Raw genomic sequence first — 12,448 nt, 5'->3', positions numbered from 1 at the left:
CTTCGGCCCACAAGTTGCGCCGATCACATCCCCGCCTCTAGGCCTATCTATAGCCCTCAATCCCATTAAATCCCATGTACTCATCCAGAAGTCTCTTAAAAGACCCCAACGAGTTTGCCTCCACCACCACCGACGTCAGCCGATTCCACTCACCCACCACCCTCTGAGTGAAAAACTTACCCCTGACATCCCCCCTGTACCTACCCCCCAGCACCTTAAACCTGTGTCCTCTCGTAGCAACCATTTCAGCCCTTGGAAATAGCCTCTGAGAGTCCACCCTATCCAGACCCCTCAACATCTTGTAAACCTCTATCAGGTCACCTCTCATCCTTCGTCTCTCCAGGGAGAAGAGACCAAGCTCCCTCAACCTATCCTCATAAGGCATGCCCCCCAATCCAGGCAACATCCTTGTAAATCTCCTCTGCACCCTTTCAATGGCTTCAACATCTTTCCTGTAATGAGGTGACCAGAACTGCGCGCAGTACTCCAAGTGGGGTCTAACCAGGGTCCTATAAAGCTGCAGCATTATCTCCCGACTCCTAAACTCAATCCCTCGATTAATGAAGGCTAGTACGCCATACGCCTTCTTGACCGCATCCTCCACCTGCGAGGCCGATTTAAGAGTCCTATGGACCCGGACCCCAAGGTCCTTCTGATCCTCTACACTGCTAAGAATGGTACCCTTCATTTTATACTGCTGCTCCATCCCATTGGATCTGCCAAAATGGATCACTACACACTTATCCGGGTTGAAGTCCATCTGCCACTTCTCCGCCCAGTCTTGCATTCTATCTATGTCTCGCTGCAACTTCTGACATCCCTCCAAACTAACCACAACACCACCTACCTTGGTGTCGTCAGCAAACTTACCAACCCATCCCTCCACTTCCTCATCCAGGTCATTTATGAAAATGACAAACAGCAAGGGTCCCAGAACAGATCCCTGGGGCACTCCACTGGTCACTGACCTCCATGCAGAGAAAGACCCCTCCACAGCCACTCTCTGCCTTCTGCAGGCAAGCCAGTTCTGGATCCACAAGGCAACAGCCCCTTGGATCCCATGCCCTCTCACTTTCTCAAGAAGTCTTGCATGGGGGACCTTATCGAACGCTTTGCTGAAGTCCATATAGACCACATCCACCGCTCTTCCTGTGCTGTACTATTCTATGTTCTATGTATAGGAGAAGGAAAGTCTAAAAATTGTCCAGCAAGGGAAATTGACAGGGTTAAACTATTTATACTTCAATGCAAGGAGTATTACAAACAAAGTGGATAAGTTAAGGGCACAGGTAGACGCATGGCAGCAGTGTGTCATTGCTATAATGAAAACCTGGCTAAAGGATGGGCAAAATTGGTAGCTCAATATCCCTGGTAATAGAGTCCTCAGACATGATAGAATGAGAAATAAGAAAGGAAGGGGAGGAGCACTAATGGTTAAAGACTGAATTCCAATTGTAAGATGGAATAACGTATTGAACAGGTCAACAAATGGGTCTTTATAGATTGAATTTAGAAATAATAAAGGGGTAGTCACACTACTAGTAGTATACATACAGACCCCCAAATAGAGAAAGGGAGATAGGAGAACAAATATGTATTCAAATTTCTGGCGTAAGAACAAGTGGGCAATAATAGTAGGAGATTTTAACTATCCCAATATCAACTGCGATTCAATATAAGAGGAACAGAGGGAGAAAATGCAGTGTGTCCAGGAAAGTTTTTTCAACTGATTAGTGACAAACCCAACAAGAGGAAATGCAATTCTAGACCTAGTCTTGGAATGGAGAAGGGCATGTGGGTGAAGTGACATTTGGCGACCATATCTGTGGGGATAGTGATCACAATTCAGTTGGATTTAGCATTACCATGGAAAAGGACAGAGATAAAACAGGAGTAAAAGTTTTGACCTGGGGAAAGGCAAATTTTGCAGGAATGAGAAAAGACTTGGCTGAGGTGGACCTGACAGCACTGTTAGAAGATAAATAAGTGGAAAACCAATGGGAAGCAATAAAAATTGAGATCCTAAATGTACAAAGCAGACATGTCCCCTCCAAAAATAAGAATGGTTCTGCCACATCTAGACTCCTTTGGTTGTCTATGTTTCTTCAGAAGGAACTCTTCAAAATGCAGCTAATGAAAACACAACAAAACTTACTCCAACTTATAAATCAAAGAAAGGGTTTAATAAAGAAACATCATTACTCCAAACTTGGGGCCTCGCCCTGGCTCACGCCAAGCTCCCCACAATTCTACATAGTTCCTTATTTATAGTGAATCAGCTGGTCAGCTGACTATGACATCACTTTGTAATTGGTCCCATGTTTTACTGGGGGAGCTAACCCTCACATCTTGTTCCCATCGGTCACATTACATCCAATCAAAGTTGTCACCGGTTACATTCTAACAGTCCAGAGCAATAGGAAAATCAAACAGAAAAAGAATGTGGCACAAAGAACAAAGCACTGCACATAGCCTAATAGGAAGCGCAGGGACAAAGTTTAAAAAGTGAATGAGGAAATCAAAGAGAAGGCATGAAAAAAGATTACATACATAGAAACATAAGTGCTATATCCAGCCACCTCTTGAATATATTCAATGTTTTGGCAGAGAGTGTGTATAGATGGGTCTTTTTCGAAATGGAGGTCGGTCACCAGTGGTGTGCCCCAGGGATCTGTTCTGGGACCCTTGCTGTTTGTCATTTTCATAAATGACCTGGATGAGGAAGCGGAGGGATGGGTTGGTGAAGTTTGCCGACGACACGAAGGTTGGTGGCGTTGTGGATAGTCTGGAGGGATGTCAGAAGTTACAGAGGGACATAGATAGGATGCAAGACTGGGCGGAGAAGTGGCAGATGGACTTCAACCCAGATAAATGCATAGTGGTCCATTTTGGCAGGTCAAATGGGATGAAGGAGTACAATATAAAGGGAAAGACTCTTAGTACTGTAGAGGATCAGAATGACCTTGGGGTCCGGGTCCATAGGACTCTAAAATCGGCCCCTCAGGTGGAGGAGGTGGTTAAGAAGGCGTATGGTGTGCTGGCCTTCATCAATCGAGGGACTGAGTTTAGGAGTCCGGGGATAATGATGCAGCTATATAAGACCCTCGTCAGACCCCACTTGGAGTACTGTGCTCAGTTCTGGTCTCCTCATTACAGGAAGGATGTGGAAAAGATTGAAAGGGTGCAGAGGCGATTTACAAGGATGTTGCCTGGATTGAGTGGCATGCCTTATGAGGATAGGCTGAGGGAGCTCAGTCTTTTCTCCTTGGAGAGACGAAGGATGAGAGGAGACCTAATAGAGGTGTATAAGATGTTGAGAGGCATAGATCGGGTGGACTCTCAGAGGCTTTTTCCCAGGGTGGAAATGTCTGCTACGAGGGGACACAGGTTAAAGGTGCTGGGGTGTAGGTACAGGGGGAATGTTTGGGGGCAGTTTTTCACACAGAGGGTGGTGGGCGAGTGGAATCTGCTGCCGTCAGTGGTGGTGGAGGCAAACTCAATAGGGTCTTTTAAGAGACTCCTGGATGAGTTCATGAGACTTAAAAGGATGGAGGGTTATAGGTAGGCCTAAAAGGTAGGGATATGTTCGGCACAACTTGTGGGGCCGAAGGGCCTGTTTTGTGCTGTAGTTTTCTATGTTTCTATGTTTCTATCAACTACTTCCTGTGGTAATGAATTCCACAAGCTCATCACTCTTTGGGTGAAGAAAAGTCTCCTCACCTCCGTCCTAAATTGTCTATCCTGAATCCTCAGACTGTGATTCCTGGTTCTGGACTCCCCCACCATTGGGAATATCTTCCCTGCATCTACCCTGTCTAGTCCTGTTAGAATTTTATAAGTCTCTCTGAGATCCCCCCTCCTTCACCTGAACTTCAGCGAAAACAATCCTAACCTAGTCAATCTTTCTCATACATCAGTCTCGCCATCCCCGGAATCAGCCTGGTAAACCTTTGCTGCACTCCCTCGAGAGCAAGAACATTCTTCCTCAGAAAAGGAGACCAAAACTGCGCACAATACTCGAGGTGTGGCCTCACCAAGGCCCTGTATAGTTGCAACACACATCCCTGTTCCTGTACTCGAAACCTCGCGCAATGAAGGCCAACATGCCATTTGCCGCCTTTATCGCCTGCTGCACCTGCATGCTTACCTTCAGTGACTGGTGGACAAGGACACCCAGGTCCCGCTGCACACTCCCTCTCCCAGTTTACAGCCATATTTGCAAGTAAAGTTAAAGAAAACTCAAAAATGTTTTACTAATATGGTAAAAAGTTAGTTAAGGAAGAAGTGGAACCTATCAGAAATGAAGATAGGAACTTGTGTGTAGATTCAGAGGTTGTAGGAAGGGAATATTTTGTGTCTGTGTTTACAAAGGAAAGGGATGATGCAGATTTAGTAGTCCAAGAGATTCACTGTGAGATATTGGATGAGATAATCATAAAGAGAGAGGAAAAACTCAAAGGGTTGGAATCCTTGAAAGCTGATAATTAGTTCAGGAGTCAGTTATTGCAGTAAGGAGAGAAGATATCTTGGAGGAGGAGAGAAGATATCTTGGAGGAAGAGAGAAGATATCTTGGAGGAGGAGAGAAGATATCTTGGAGGAGGAGAGAAGATATCTTGGAGAACGAGAGATGATATCTTGGAGGAGGAGAGAAGATATCTTGGAGGACGAGAGATGATATCTTGGAGGAAGAGAGAAGATATCTTGGAGGAGGAGAGAAGATACCTTGGAGAACGAGAGATGATATCTTGGAAGTGGCATCAAATGAAGTTTTGTGGATAGAGCTTGGGAATAAAAATGAGACAGCCACATTGTTAGGTGTTTAGTATAGATCCCCAAATAGTCAGCGGGATATTGAGGAGCAAATATGTGCACAATTCACAGAGGTGTGTAAAAACATAACAATAGGGTTATTGTGTTAGATGATTTCAACTTTTCCAACATCAACTGGGAGATCCATAGTGTTAAAGGCTTGGATGCAGGAGATTTCTTGAAATGGTTACAGGAGGACTTTTTAGATGAAAATGTAGAGGTCCAACAAGGGAAGGAGCTATGCTGGACCTGATTCTGGGGAATGAAGCTGGACAGGTGGTTGAGATGGTGGCAGGGGAGAGTTTAGTGATAGTGATTGCAACATGGTACAATTTAGCTTGTTATGGACAAGGAAATAGACAAGTTGCAAAAAATAGTTTTGGATCGAGGGAGAGTGGAGTTTAGTGAAATAAGGCAGGATCTGGCCAACATAGACGGCAAACAGCTACTAATAAGGAAATCTACAGGAGAGCAGTGGAGCGCATTCAAAAAGGAAATGGGGAGGTTACAAGCTCAGCATGTTCCCTCTAGGGTGATAAGAAAGAGTAACAAGCCCAGAGAACCATGGATGACCAGAGATATTCAGGATATGATGAGAAGGAAAAGAAAGGCTTTTAGCACGTACAAGGGGAGCAAATCAGTGGAGGCATTAGAGAAGTATAGAAAGTGCAGGGTAGAAGAAATCAAAGGGATATGAGAAAGCTCTGGCTGGTAAAAGTAGGGAAAATCCCAAGACTTTTTTCTCTGGAATGTAGGAGGCTTAGGGGTGATCTTATAGAGGTGTATAAAATAATGAGGGGCATAGATCAGCTAGATAGTCAATATCTTTTCCCAAAGTGAGAGGGCATGGGATCCAAGGGGCTGCTGCCCTGTGGATCCAGAACTGGCTTGCCCAAAGGAGGCAGAGAGTGGGTATAGATGGGTCTTTTTCTAAATGGAGGTCGGTCACCAGTGGTGTGCCCCAGGGATCTGTTCTGGGATCCTTGCTGTTTGTCATTTTCATAAATGACCTGGATGAGGAAGTGGAGGGATGGGTTGGTAAGTTTGCCGACGACACGAAGGTTGGTGGGGTTGTGGATAGTCTGGAGGGATGTCAGAAATTACAGAGGGACATAGATAGGATGCAAGACTGGGTGGAGAAGTGGCAGATGGACTTCAACCCAGATAAATGCGTCGTGGTCCATTTTGGTAGGACAAATGGGATGAAGGAGTACAATATAAAGGGAAAGACTCTTAGTACGGTAGAGGATCAGAAGGACCTTGGGGTCCAGGTCCATAGGACTCTAAAATCGGCCCCCGCAGGTGGAGGAGATGGTTAAGAAGGCGTATGGTGTGCTGGCCTTCATCAATCGAGGGATTGAGTTTAGGAGTCCGGGGATAATGATGCAGCTATATAAGACCCTCGTCAGACCCCACTTGGAGTACTGTGCTCAGTTCTGGTCACCTCACTATAGAAAGGATGTGGAAAAGATTGAAAGGGTGCAGAGGAGATTTACAAGGATGTTGCCTGGATTGAGTGGCATGCCTTATGAGGATAGGCTGAGGGAGCTCGGTCTTTTCTCCTTGGAGAGACGAAGGATGAGAGGAGACCTAATAGAGGTGTATAAGATGTTGAGAGGCATAGATCGGGTGGACTCGCAGAGGCTTTTTCCCACGGTGGAAATGTCTGCTACGAGAGGACACAGTTTAAGCTGCTGGAGGTAGGTACAGGGGAAATGTTAGGGGTAAGTTTTTCACACAGAGGGTGGTGGGCGAGTGGAATCGGCTGCCGTCAGTGGTGGTGGAGGCAAACTCAATAGGGTCTTTTAAGAGACTCCTGGATGAGTACATGGAGCTTAATAGGATGGAGGGTTATAGGTAGGTCTAGAAGGTAGGGATGTGTTCGGCACAACTTGTGGGGACGAAGGGCCTGTTTGTGCTGTAGTTTTTCTATGTTTCTATGTTTCTAAAGGTAGGGGAGTCTAAACTAGAGGGCATAGGTTTAAGGTGAGAGGGGAGAGATACAAAAGGGTCCAGAGGAGCAATTTTTTCACACGGAGGGCAGTGAGTGTCTGGAACAAGCTGCAAGAGGTAGTGGTAGAGATGGGTACAATTTTAGTCTTTTAAAAAGCATTTAGACAATTGCATGGGTAAGATGGTTATAGAGGGATATGGGCCAAACAAGGGCAATTGAGCTCAGTGGTTTAAAAAAAGGGGCAGCATGAACAAGTTGGGCCGAAGGGCCTAATTCCATGCTGTGAACCTCTATGACTCTATGACTATATTCTATAAGTATGTCATTGGGAAGAGGATAACCAGGGAAAGAGTGGGCCCATGAGGGACCAAGGGGGCAATCACTGGTGGAGCCAGTGTTGGATGAATACTTCACATCCGTCTTCACCAAAGAGAATAAGGAAGAAGGTATGGAATTCAGGGAGAGAGACTGTGAAGTTCTTGAGCAAATTAACATAGGGAAGGACAAGTATTGGAGGTGTTGGCAAAAGTAGATGAATCTCCAGGTCTAGATGAGTTGTGCCCCAGGCTGTTGTAGAGGGCAAGGATGGAGATTGCAGGGGCTCTAAACAAATTTTTAATTCCTCTCTGGCCAGATGACTGGAGAGCAGCTAACGTGGTTCTGTTATTTAAGAAGGGTTGTAGAGGTAAACCAGGGAGTTACAGACCAGTGAATCTCACATCAGTGGTAGGGAAACAATTGGATAAAATTCTAAAGGAGAACATCTATCTCCACTTGGAGAAGCAGAGGTTATAGAGTCATAGAGGTTTACAGCATGGAAACAGGCCCTTCGGCCCAACTTGTCCATGCCGCCTTTTTTTTTAAAACCCCTAAACTAATCCCAATTTCCCGCATTTGGCCCATATCCCTCTATACCCACCGTACCCATGTAACTATCTAAATGCTTTTTAAAAGACAAAATTGTACCCGCCTTGTGGTGAACCATAGATGGTTACCACTATGGGTACTGAACCATAGATGGTTATCACTATGGGTACTTGTACATATGTTACTGTTGTCACTGTTGGGGTTAGGGTTGGGGTGTTCTACCTGTTGGTATTGTTCTGTGGTACACTCCGGTTGGCTCCGCCTACTTGTAGGAGTATAAAGGTCACTGCACTGCCTGGTGACCCTTTAGTCTGGGATTGTATTGTTATGCAGTATGCTCCATTCTTGTTACTAATAAAAGCCTTTATTTCCTGGGTACGATCCAGCCTCCCGAGTGATTTAATCGCGCATCACGCCTCTACTACTACCTCTGGCAGCTTGTTCCAGACACTCACCACCCTCTGTGTGAAACAATTGCCCCTCTGGACACTTTTGTATCTCTCCCCTCTCACCTTAAACCTATGCCCTCTAGTTTTAGACTCCCCTACCTTTGGGAAAAGATATTGACTATCTACCTTGTCTATGCCCCTCATTATTTTATAGACCTCTATAAGGTCACCCCTCAGCCTCCTACGCTCCAGAGAAAAAAGTCCCAGTCTATTCAGCCTCTCCTTATAACTCAATCCATCAAGTCCCGGTAGCATCCTCGTAAATCTTTTCTGCACTCTTTCTAGTTTAATAATATCCTTTCTATAATAGGGTGACCAGAATTGCACACAGTATTCCAAGTGTGGCCTTACCAATGTCTTGTACAACTTCAACAAGACGTCCCAACTCCTGTATTCAATGTTCTGACCGATAAAACCAAGCATGCCGAATGCCTTCTTCACCACTCTGTCCACCTGTGACTCCACTTTCAAGGAGCTATGAACATGTCCAAAGATAGAACATAGAACATAGAACATAGAAAGTCACAGCACAAACAGGCCCTTCGGCCCACAAGTTGCGCCGATCACATCCCCACCTCTAGGCCTATCTATAGCCCTCAATCCCATTAAATCCCATGTACTCATCCAGAAGTCTCTTAAAAGACCCCAACGAGTTTGCCTCCACCACCACCGACGTCAGCCGATTCCACTCACCCACCACCCTCTGAGTGAAAAACTTACCCCTGACATCCCCCCTGTACCTACCCCCCAGCACCTTAAACCTGTGTCCTCTCGTAGCAACCATTTCAGCCCTTGGAAATAGCCTCTGAGAGTCCACCCTATCCAGACCCCTCAACATCTTGTAAACCTCTATCAGGTCACCTCTCATCCTTCGTCTCTCCAGGGAGAAGAGACCAAGCTCCCTCAACCTATCCTCATAAGGCATGCCCCCCAATCCAGGCAACATCCTTGTAAATCTCCTCTGCACCCTTTCAATGGCTTCAACATCTTTCCTGTAATGAGGTGACCAGAACTGCGCGCAGTACTCCAAGTGGGGTCTAACCAGGGTCCTATAAAGCTGCAGCATTATCTCCCGACTCCTAAACTCAATCCCTCGATTAATGAAGGCTAGTACGCCATACGCCTTCTTGACCGCATCCTCCACCTGCGAGGCCGATTTAAGAGTCCTATGGACCCGGACCCCAAGGTCCTTCTGATCCTCTACACTGCTAAGAATGGTACCCTTCATTTTATACTGCTGCTCCATCCCATTGGATCTGCCAAAATGGATCACTACACACTTATCCGGGTTGAAGTCCATCTGCCACTTCTCCGCCCAGTCTTGCATTCTATCTATGTCTCGCTGCAACTTCTGACATCCCTCCAAACTATCCACAACACCACCTACCTTGGTGTCGTCAGCAAACTTACCAACCCATCCCTCCACTTCCTCATCCAGGTCATTTATGAAAATGACAAACAGCAAGGGTCCCAGAACAGATCCCTGGGGCACTCCACTGGTCACTGACCTCCATGCAGAGAAAGACCCCTCCACAGCCACTCTCTGCCTTCTGCAGGCAAGCCAGTTCTGGATCCACAAGGCAACAGCCCCTTGGATCCCATGCCCTCTCACTTTCTCAAGAAGTCTTGCATGGGGGACCTTATCGAACGCTTTGCTGAAGTCCATATAGACCACATCCACCGCTCTTCCTTCGTCAATGTGCTTGGTCACATTTTCAAAGAACTCAACCAGGCTCGTAAGGCACGACCTGCCCCTGACAAAGCCGTGCTGACTACTTTTGATCATACTAAACTTCTCTAGATGATCATAAATCCTGTCTCTCAGGATCCTCTCCATCAACTTACCAACCACTGAGGTTAGACTCACCGGTCGGTAATTTCCCGGGCTGTCCTTGTTCCCTTTCTTGAATATAGGGACCACATCCGCAATCCTCCAATCCTCCGGAACCTCTCCCGTCTCCATCGACGATGCAAAGATCATCGCCAAAGGCTCCGCAATCTCCTCCCTCGCCTCCCACAGTAACCTGGGGTACATCCCATCCGGTCCCGGCGACTTACCAACCTTGATGCCATTCAATAGTTCCAACACATCCTCTTTCTTTATGTCCACATGCTCGATCCTTTCTGTCCTCCGCAATCCAGCAGTACAACCACCCAGATCCCTTTCCACCGTGAATACCGAGGTAAAGTATTCATTAAGCACCTCCGCCATTTCTAACGGTTCCGCACAAACTTTTCCCCCTTCACCTTTTAAGGGTCCTATGCCTTCACATCTCATCCTTTTACTCTTGACATATTTGTAGAAAGCCTTGGGATTCTCCTTAATCTTACCCGCCAAGGTCTTCTCATGACCCCTTCTCGCTCTCCTAATTTCCTTCTTAAGCTCCTTCCTACATCGCGTATACTCCTCTAAATCCTTAACACCTCCTAGCTCTCTGAACCTTCTGTACGCCTCTCTTTTCTTATTTACCAGGTTCATCACAACCTTCGTGCACCACGGTTCCCGTACCCTACCAACACCCCCCTGTCTCATCGGAACGTTGTCATGCAGAGCTCCAGACAAACATTCCTTGAAAATCCTCCACAAAGATGTGCGGGTTAAGTTGATTGGCCAGGTTAAAAAATTGCCCCTTAGAGTCCTGGGATGCGTAGGTTAGAGGGATTAGCGGGTAAATATGTGGGGGTCCTGTGTGGGATTGTGGTCGGTGCAGACTCGATGGGCCGAATGGCCTCCTTCTGCACTGTAGGGTTTCTATGATTCTATGATCACTTTGTTCTGTAACTCTCCCCAACGCCGTACCATTAACTGAGTAAGTCCTGCCCTCGTTCAATTTACCAAAATGCATTACCTCGCATTTGTCAAAATTAAACTCCATCTGCCATTCGTCAGCCCACTGGCCCAATTGATCAAGATCCTGCTGCAATTTTAGATAACCTTCCTGCACTGCCCTCACCTACCTTCTTGGTTACCCCTTCAAAGAATTCAATCAAATTTGTGAGACATGATTTTCCACTAAAGGTTGATCAGGGGTAGTAGTGGACATTGTAGAGGATAATTATAATCTATGGATTTGTGGAGTGGACAGTAAATTGGCAGATGGATTTTAAAATAGAGAAGTGCGAGGTCATTTAGGGACGTCAAACAGTACACAATAAATGGAAATATACTAAGGATAAATGAAGTGAGAGTTCTTGCCATACAAGAATACATATCCCGAAAGGCAGCAATTCAAGTAGACAAGGTTGCAAAGAAGACATGTGGAATGCTCTCCTCCACTGGCAGTGGCATAAAATATAAAAGGAAGGATATAATGTTGGAATTGTATAAAACACTGGTGAGGCCACAACTGGAGTATTGTGTACAGTCCTGGTCACCACATTACAGGAAGGACGTAATTGCTCTGGAGAGAGTGCAGAGTGAGGTTTACAAGAATGTTGCCAGGGCTAAAAAAGTGTACCTACCAGGATATATTGAATAGATGGGGGTTATTTTCCTTGGAACAATGAAGGCTGAGGGTTGACTTTGCAGTTGATGTTGTCTCCATGGACTTTAGCAATGCCTTTGACAAGGTACCGCATGGTAGGTTGTTGCATAAAGTTAAATCTCACGGGATCCAGGGTGAGGTATCTAAATGGATACAAAATTGGCTTCTTGACAGAAGCCAGAGGGTGGTTGTAGAGAGTTGTTTTTCAAACTGGACCTGGGCCTGTGACCAGCGGTGTGCCTCCCTGGGCCCACAAATAACAGTGGGCCCAGGGATCAGTGTTGGGCCCACTGTTATTTGTCATTTATATTAATGATTTGAATGAGAATATAGGAGGCATGGTTAGTAAGTTTCCAGATGACACCAAGATTGGTGACATAGTGGACAGTGAAGACAGTTATCTCCAATTGCAACGGGATCTTGATCAATTGGGCCAGTGGGCTGACGAATGGTAGATGGAGTTTAATTTGGACAAATGCAAGGTGATGCATTTTGGTAGATTGAACCAGGGCAGGACTTACTCAGTTAATGGTAGGGCATTGGGGAGAGTTACAGAACAAAGAGATCTAGGGGTACATGTTCATAGCTCCTTGAAAGTGGAGTCACAGGTGGAGAGAGTGGTGAAGAAGGCATTCGGCATGCTTGGTTTCATCGGTCAGAACATTGAATACAGAAGTTGGGACGTCTTGTTGAAGTTGTACAAGACATTGGTACGGCCACACTTGGAATACTGTGTGGAATTCTGGTCACCCTATTATAGAAAGGATATTATTAAACTAGAAAGAGTGCAGAAAAGATTTACGAGGATGCTACCGGGACTTGATGGATTGAGTTTTAAGGAGAGGCTGGATAGACTGGGACTTTTTTCTCTGGAGCATAGGAG

The sequence above is a fragment of the Mustelus asterias genome, chromosome 20, assembly GCF_964213995.1.
Source record: "Mustelus asterias chromosome 20, sMusAst1.hap1.1, whole genome shotgun sequence".
NCBI lineage: Eukaryota > Metazoa > Chordata > Chondrichthyes > Carcharhiniformes > Triakidae > Mustelus > Mustelus asterias.
The sequence above is the reverse complement of the archived record's forward strand: the minus strand, read 5'-3'. Positions refer to the sequence as shown.